The 7,959-nt window shown below is 42.2% G+C and overlaps 1 pseudogene; it reads right to left on the bottom strand.

Moving 5' to 3' along the window:
* Positions 1-3,564: 3,564 nt before the first annotated feature.
* Positions 3,565-7,951, bottom strand: LOC136534233 (putative disease resistance protein RGA3; annotated as a pseudogene).
* Positions 7,952-7,959: the final 8 nt, after the last annotated feature.

The raw sequence follows: 7,959 nt of genomic DNA, 5'->3' as shown, positions 1-7,959 counted from the left end.
TTTAATTTCGCAAAAAAAATAATATGATTTTTCTAAGATATATTAATCATATCAAATCATATTTTTTTTTGCGAAATTAAATGAAAAAAATTTATATGAAAATTATAGATCTCGACGAGATCTACAACTTTCTAGTTTTGAGTTTTTTCATTTGAAGTCGTTAAGATGCTCAAAAAAAATTAATAACATATTTGAACTTAAGGGCATTTTCGTCTTTTCACACCTGCAGTTTAACGGCGTTAGAGCCCAAACTGACGGAAGTGGCATGGATGACACGAAAAAGTTGGAGTAGTGGCGCTGAAGACCGCTGAATTTTTTCAGGGGCACACAGGGGATTACGATCTTTTATAAGGGCACACAGAGAAAAGTCTCTAGTTACATTACAACCCCCTCCCCTCCAAACACGGACTTTGAAGTCTTCAGGCTGCTTATCTTTTTTCGACACGGGGAGATTCCCCATTCCCATTCGACAAGAACGGTAATACATTCAGGCTGCTTATTGGGTGCTGGTTTTCTTTTGTTGGAAGCGCAGAAACAATAGGTGAAGTTTAGACGCTGCACCGAATGCTCGCTGTCTGCAGAAATTATAAAGAAACCCAGCACCCAACAACCAGAGCATCGTGTCATGTGTGACGCTTTTGGTGCTCAGTGCTATATATCTATTCAATACTACTCCCTCCGGTCTACTTTATAAGACGTAGTCTAACTTGACATGGTCTCTTAAATTATACTTTTATTTATTGTATATTATATTATTCATGATTATTGAATAGCTTATTTGATTACAAATCTAATAGTACCAAATTTGTATTACGTTGGAAAACAGGGTTTACATGTTGTGTTAGAAATTGATGGATATGCTCTCGGGAAACAAATAACCATATGGCAAGTGTGAGATGAATGGCGAAAACGATTGATATAGTACTATTTGGCAGCGCACCAACCCCTTGGGCGAAAAAAAAACTAAAAAACGAATCGGCAGCATGTTTAGCCGTTGCTGAGTCGGAAAGTATACATAAAGCAAATGACAACTTCAAGTGGGATGCAAAGTTTCAAGTAAAAAATGTTTTCCTTTTTTGAATTAAAGGGATGGTACGCTCAAAATAAGAATTAAAGGGATGAGCCCTTGCCCTTTTTGCATTGCATGATGGTACATCATTCAGTTTATATATTATATTATATGGTTCCAATTGAAAAGTTTTCACCAGTGGAGCATAAAAATTTGGTTTGCGTGGCTAGACACCCACCGGTTATTCTGGCTTAAGAAGAAAATCTTCCTACACAGATCGAGAAAACCTCAAATCCCTATCCCACACATACACAACGGCACCGTAGCTCCGTGAGATGAGCTGACCACAGACTTGTGCTTTGGATGTGAGGTAGACGAGGGAGTTTTTTTCTCACCCCGATCGCTGTGGCCAAAGCCACGAGAGTGAGTCCCTCAGGACTCGAACTCTGACCATTTCAGGGGAGGTACCGAGCCTGCACTGCCGTTCCCTTCACTAGTGGAGCATAGATACCTCGATACACTTCAGGCTTACTACTTTACTAGGCGCTACAATGACAAAGCACGTTTTCTTCCAGGTGCAGCTCAGAACACAACGCAAGTTCCACTTAGAAAAAAAGTATAGTATTCGTGAATAGCTTTTATCTGACATTGACCTGAAGACTAAAGATTCGACTTCTTAACCTGACCTCTTTCTTCGTAACTAACCTCCAACTCCACTACTGTGTACTGTTAACCCACCTGTCAGGACTCAGGAGACGGCTACGATCGAGCAGTGCTCCAGGGCAGCAGGTCTGCAGCTGCAATGCACAACGTACGTACGACGATCCAAAACGACCTTCGCAGGCACCAGCACGCTGTTTATCAGCAGCTGCCACCGTGACCCAGCAGCTTGCTCGGTGCTTTAATCTATATCGTCCCTGTCCTCCATCTCAAGCTCCGTGGGCGTCAACCAACCAGGACTCTTGAGTATGTAGTAGGCGTCTTTAAGCTCCTGCAGCTTGTGTAATTTCCCACGCAGAGGTTTGGGTGCCCTGAGACTCCGGGAGCCGGCGGTGCGCGGACTGCACTGGAGATGCTCGATGTCGATCGCTGAATGCAGGGGACGGAGCAGAGCACCCTCTGCTTGGTCCAGCGGCCGGCCACCGATACCACATCCGCAGCCCCAGGGACAGGATCGACGATCATGAAACTGACGAGATAAACATGCTGCCATGTTCGTGTATCATTCCATTCAGTTTCACTTGGCACACATGAACGAAAAAGGTATAAGGCATAGGCACAAGACAAGAGAAATAAAAGACTTACATGAGGGGGAGAGAGACTGTAACATCCATCCAGTAAAAAAAATAATTAATTTGTCTTTGGGCCTAATGGGCTTAGAGAAGGAGAAAGCAAAGGCCCAATTAGAGTCCAGTTAGGAAGGTTAAGGGGTTAGGAAACAAAAATAGAAATTCTACCGTAACCTCTCCGTCTCCCTGCTGGTCGATCCCAGTTTCACGAGTGGTCGGAGGCGGCGCTCTCCATCTCGTCCTCCCCGTCGCTAGGGCACGCCATCCTGCAGGTGCGTGAGATTTTTCCTCTACGAATCGCCAGAGAGAAAGGGGGCTGCTGCTGCTTCTCATGGCTCTGTCCTTCCTTCGTTATCTGCAGAGTTGTGGTGTGCAGGGAGGACAAAGTGCAGGGTACGTAGCAGTCCAGGGATGAGTGTGGCTTGAAGGACGATTTTGCTTGTAGGTAATTGATAAGTCAATTTCCCTTCTATTGGTCACGTGTAGCCTCTGGTTTGGGTCTGGGCACCACAAAGGAATAAACAGAGATCATGTTTAGGTTGATCAATTTCGTTTTTATCTCCTTTCTGTTTCTTATTTAGATGAACCATAGGTTTGAATCAGAGGTCTGTAGACTACTAGTTTATCTACGATATCAGAAGGGTAGCAGTTGAATATCTTAGAACATGTGGATTTTCGAAGTTACTGTTGCAAACTGTTTCAGATCTGAGTGAAAACATTGTGGCCCAGATTACAAATAGAAGAAGGCCGAATTAGATTTTGTGGTGCATAATAAAGTTGTAGGGAATTTTAAGTAGATGTTTTTACTGTGTTCGATCATTGCATTTGCTGTTGTATAGAAATAGTTATGAAAATAGCAAGTTCTGCTCTGAGTTTTGTATTTGGCTGTCTTGTAAGGTGAATTCCTTTTTAAGGGTATCTTTTGCAATTAGAAAATGTGGAGAGTGATGGACTAAGCATAGAGACGTGTATTTACTCTTAATATGTTATGCATGATTTATTGAGTAGATCCATATATTTATTTTTTTATCAGGAAGTGTGCCAAATAACTGCTCTTAGTCGGATTTCGTTGGCAAATGTTTGGCTCCAAGCATCACTCCTGTATGGCAATCAGCACATCGAAATGCATCTTGCCACAAATCCGACCGACCTCCTTCTAGTTGAATCAGTCAGATGCATCTGGACACAGGTGTGGCCTCATTTCAGTTGTCAAGTTGTTGAATGCATCTGGCACTAGAAGGCTCCAAAGCTGTGGAAGAAACCAAATTGGCATGAATGAAAATAGATTGTAGATTTATCTGATTTTTGGCCTTATTACACCCAAAAGCAGCATGCCAGCATACAAAACTGATTTTGATCTCATCAGTACGCAGCAGCAATGCTATTTTCTTCCGCCTGTTCGACACCAAAGCGACACCTTAACATGTCGCAGGAGACCATGGAAGCTTCTCATCCATCTTTGCCTCTGCCGACCACCACAACTCCACCAGAACAGAGGATCCTCTACCAACCCAGGCGCAGAGCAGCAGCATCTATCCAGGAAAACATTTCGACCTGTTTCACCCATCTTTTTTAAGAATATATTGTCATAATAAAATAGTATTATGTCAGTTTTGCATGGACAAAGTTTCACAAGTGTCCAGTTTTTGTTTGACATTTGAGAAAAATATTAAGGTTTCAGGATTGTGTCTGCTATTTGTAAATTCAGTGATCAAAAGATATTTTTTCCACTGCCCACCTCTGAGGTTTCAATAGCCATTGAGATGTGGGAAAATCAAAGAGCACAAAATTTGCATTGTCGCATGATTTTCAGCTGTCATGGGAGGACTGAAACCATTTACTGCTGAACTTGCTTTCCTAAGAGTGCAAACTGTTTGACTAGAAAAAATCATACACAGCATCCATATTTCAGTAAATCTTCTGAGATTGAAACAACAAGGCAGGAGTATATTAAACATATTCACTTGATCGAAAACATATATACGGTTATTGTTACACAAAAAAATAGAAGGCATTAATAAGGGAAAAGTGCATAAATAATCGAACAAGCATCAAATCAGCAAGTAAGCAAACATTCTTAGTATGTAAAGGGTGGGAGGCACGTGCAGAGGTATTCATTCTTTAGAATTCAGAATTGTAAATATATAAAGAGAGAATCCGAAGGATAGAATAATGGACAATATGAAGAAGTGCCCTGCACAGTAGATGAAAACAAGCGGGTTGCACTATTATGCATTATTGGATTGCAGGGGAATGAGTATATACAATTATGTTCAACGTAAACAGAGCATACTTTATGAAATGTGGTTATTACCTTGCCTAGAAGACTAGAAGTAGAGCAATCATATTTTCTCAGATCCAAGAGACATGGGAAGGCTGAAACCATTTATTGCTGAACAGGCTTTCATAAGAGTGCAGACCATTGATTAGGAAAAAAAAAAAAACATACAGCAGCATCCGTATTTCAATAAATCTTCTGAGATTCAGAACTCCAAGGCAGGAGTACATTAAACATATTCACCTGATCGAGAACGTATATAGGTTATTGTTACACGCGAAACAAAAGGCATTAATAAGTGCATAAATAACTGGGTCAAGCATCAAATAAGCAACATTCTGAACATGTAAATAGCTGTATGACAGTATGAGACTACAGAGGTGGTTTCACAGGCACTTACCAGTTTGATGTATAGGGTGGAAGGCATGTGCAGAGATTCATACTTTATTATAATTGAAAATTGTGAATAGATAGAGAGAGAATCCAGAGGACAATAATACACAATATGACGGAGGTTTATGGGGTTAGGGAGAAGCAAGGGAAATTGATGGGTGGGAAGTTCCACCTCTTTGTTACCTTGGGTTTGTCAGACTTCGACTATTGGAATGATATTTATCAACTTGCGGCACTGTCTCCTTAGCTCCTCGCTTCGGCTGTGACGGACATTTAAATATCGCAGGGAGCTTGGAAGGTCATCCAGCTTGGGCAGTGACTGGATTTGTGGACAGTCTATGATATACAAATCTTGCAGTGAACTTGGGAGGCCCTCCTTGGGCAGCATCTGGATTGCTCCGCACGTTCAGGGAGGGACTGCAGGTTGTGGCAGGAATGAAATGTGATATCCCCGAGGGAGTCGACAAACAGAAGGGCCTCTTGCTCCTCTGTGAAGCTCTTCAGCTTGTGATCCGTAATACTCAATATGGTGAGCGAGGAAAAGAGCAGGCTATGACGAATGGCCGCAGCAGTGAATCCAGCCACATCATCTATTTCGAGCCTCTGCAGTTTTGAGGAACAGGATGGAATCTCCTGTTCGGAATCAACAAAAAAATTGGGCGTTCCTTGAACAGATAATTCGTTGAGATGGCCTTGGGCGAGGAGAGACCACAATCCCTCGCCTCTTAAATCCCCACATCGGTATATGGATAAACTTGTGAGAGCAGTGAGGTTTGATAGAGGCAGTTGAGCCCCCGTGCCCATCGCTCCTCTAATCCTAAGGTGTTCCAGGGAGTTGGGCAAGGGGAAAGAAGAAGAGAAGGATGAAGACGAGTATGAGGACAGGAGCTCGGGGCAATCCTCGATTTCCAGCCTTCGGAGGGAGCTTAGAACCCAGAGCCCTCCTCCTTGCCTAGTTCGTCCATCTTTGTTGCTGTCGTCATGTGGATTGGAGCCAAGGAGTCGCAGCTTTGGGCTGCCACGGATCTCCAGGACCTGCAGTTGGGGAGGCAAAATCAATAGGCCATGTTCTGCTTCTTCTGATGCGACTATTACGTCGACATTTGCTCTTGCATCCTGCTGCTGATCCTCTTTGTTAGCTGAAGTTGTTGTTCCGGGCGTCTCTGTTGCGTGCTGTCCCCTCACATTCACAGCCAGCCCTGTTACCTTTGCACAGAACACAGCTCCAGATCTGAGAGCTTTGGGAAGTAGACAAGTAGCTGTGTCAACTCTTTCCCACTAGCACTCCTCTCGCCCTCGATGGCCAGCGATTCAACTGGAAACTGGTATTTGACATGGCTGTCAGCTTCAACAAGTGGAAAGACATTACTCGGATAAGACATACGTAGGGTCCTTAGGGATGATAGCATTTGTAAGTAATGCAGTGGCAGAGATTGGCACGAGTACAGGCACAAGTCCTCCAGTCCAGTTAGATTATGAAAAGCTAGCACATCCCAAACCGTGCTATCATTTGTATCCTTATTATTTCCCTCAATGGTCAAATAACTTTTTTCTTTTCCATAAACCAATTTATCAAGAGATGAAATTCCTTTTATTTTAATGGAGCACGGAGCTTCAGTCCAAGGAATGGGTGCAAATGACAATAGTTGTGGACATGTCTCTAATCTTGAGCTCCTTCAGTCTAGGAAATAAGTTGTCATTTGCATCTTTCCCTTGTTGACAACAACCGGCAGAATGCGAAAATGACAATTCCACAAGTTGAGAGCAATCCCTAATGATAAGCACTTCCAAATAAGGAAACAATTGACAAGGGGCATGTACAGCCCATGTTTTCAACCCTGACAAGTGTATAAGATCCAGCCTTCTCAAATTTCCAAACCTCTTCTCAGGGATATTGATTGAGATTTCCTCACGGGGCACATCTACTAACCACAAATCTCCTATAGGTGGAAATGTTTTCCAGTTTACATCATCTAGACAAAGAGATTTCAGACTACCGAGTGAGAGGTTCAAACCCAGCCATGAAGGGCAAGTGCCTCCTCTGTGCCCTATAATGGATAACTTCTGAAGATCTCGACTTGGCTTAAGCCTTTCAAGAACATGTTTTTCGAGTGCAGAATCATCAGTAGACCAATTATCATTCCAACGTAGTATCAACTCATGTAGGTGACTTTTTAGCATCAATTTTGCTTCATCTGCTTCTTCTGGTACCTGAACATTTTCAAGACTATCAATGCACAGTGATCCACAGAGCTCTTCCAAATGTCCTATCTGCCTTAATTCAAAACCTTGATCATCTTGTTCGACCATAAATCTTCGCAACTCTTGTAATGATTTTAGTTTCCCAACCTCAGTGATGCTAGAGTGTATTGTATCATGTTGAACGAGAAGATGGCGCAATTTTACAAGGTTGCTGACATCTCTTGGTAGATTTATGATGTCACAGTGTTCTGCATCTAGGACCATCATGTGATAAAATCTAGAAATTTTGTTGGGAAATCTGGCTTTATATAGAGAAGAACTGTCAATTCGAAGGTAGCGAAGATGGAGCAGACTATAAAAGTTGCACAACAAATATTCCACATCATAGGATGCATCTGATAGTAAAATAACACGAAGGGCCTTTGCTTCCCTAAATAAATCACCAAAAGCCTTCACAAAGCAACCGTGGTGTATCCCAAATATCATCAAAGTTTGCAGTTTTTCAACTTTTAATCTTGTGTGCAATGTATTGATATCCTCCACACAATTTTTTTGAGTCAATCTATTGTTGACACTGGTATCATCTATGTTGATAGACAAGTGGCGGATTGATGTCGGGATTTGTAAGGAGCTCACTTGAGATTGAGTGTCTATGCTAAGGCATTCAAGTGATGAAACTTTTCGTGCTAATTCATGTAAGAGATCATGAATGATGTAAAAAGTTATTCCAATCTTTTCCCCTTTATCTTCCAAAAATCCATAATTAACCAACTCAGTCAAATGACTTA

The sequence above is a fragment of the Miscanthus floridulus genome, unplaced genomic scaffold (genome assembly GCF_019320115.1).
Source record: "Miscanthus floridulus cultivar M001 unplaced genomic scaffold, ASM1932011v1 os_1697_1_2, whole genome shotgun sequence".
In the NCBI taxonomy this organism is placed as follows: Eukaryota; Viridiplantae; Streptophyta; class Magnoliopsida; order Poales; family Poaceae; genus Miscanthus; species Miscanthus floridulus.
Note: the sequence above shows the minus strand (reverse complement) of the source record. Positions and strands in the feature narration are given on the sequence as shown.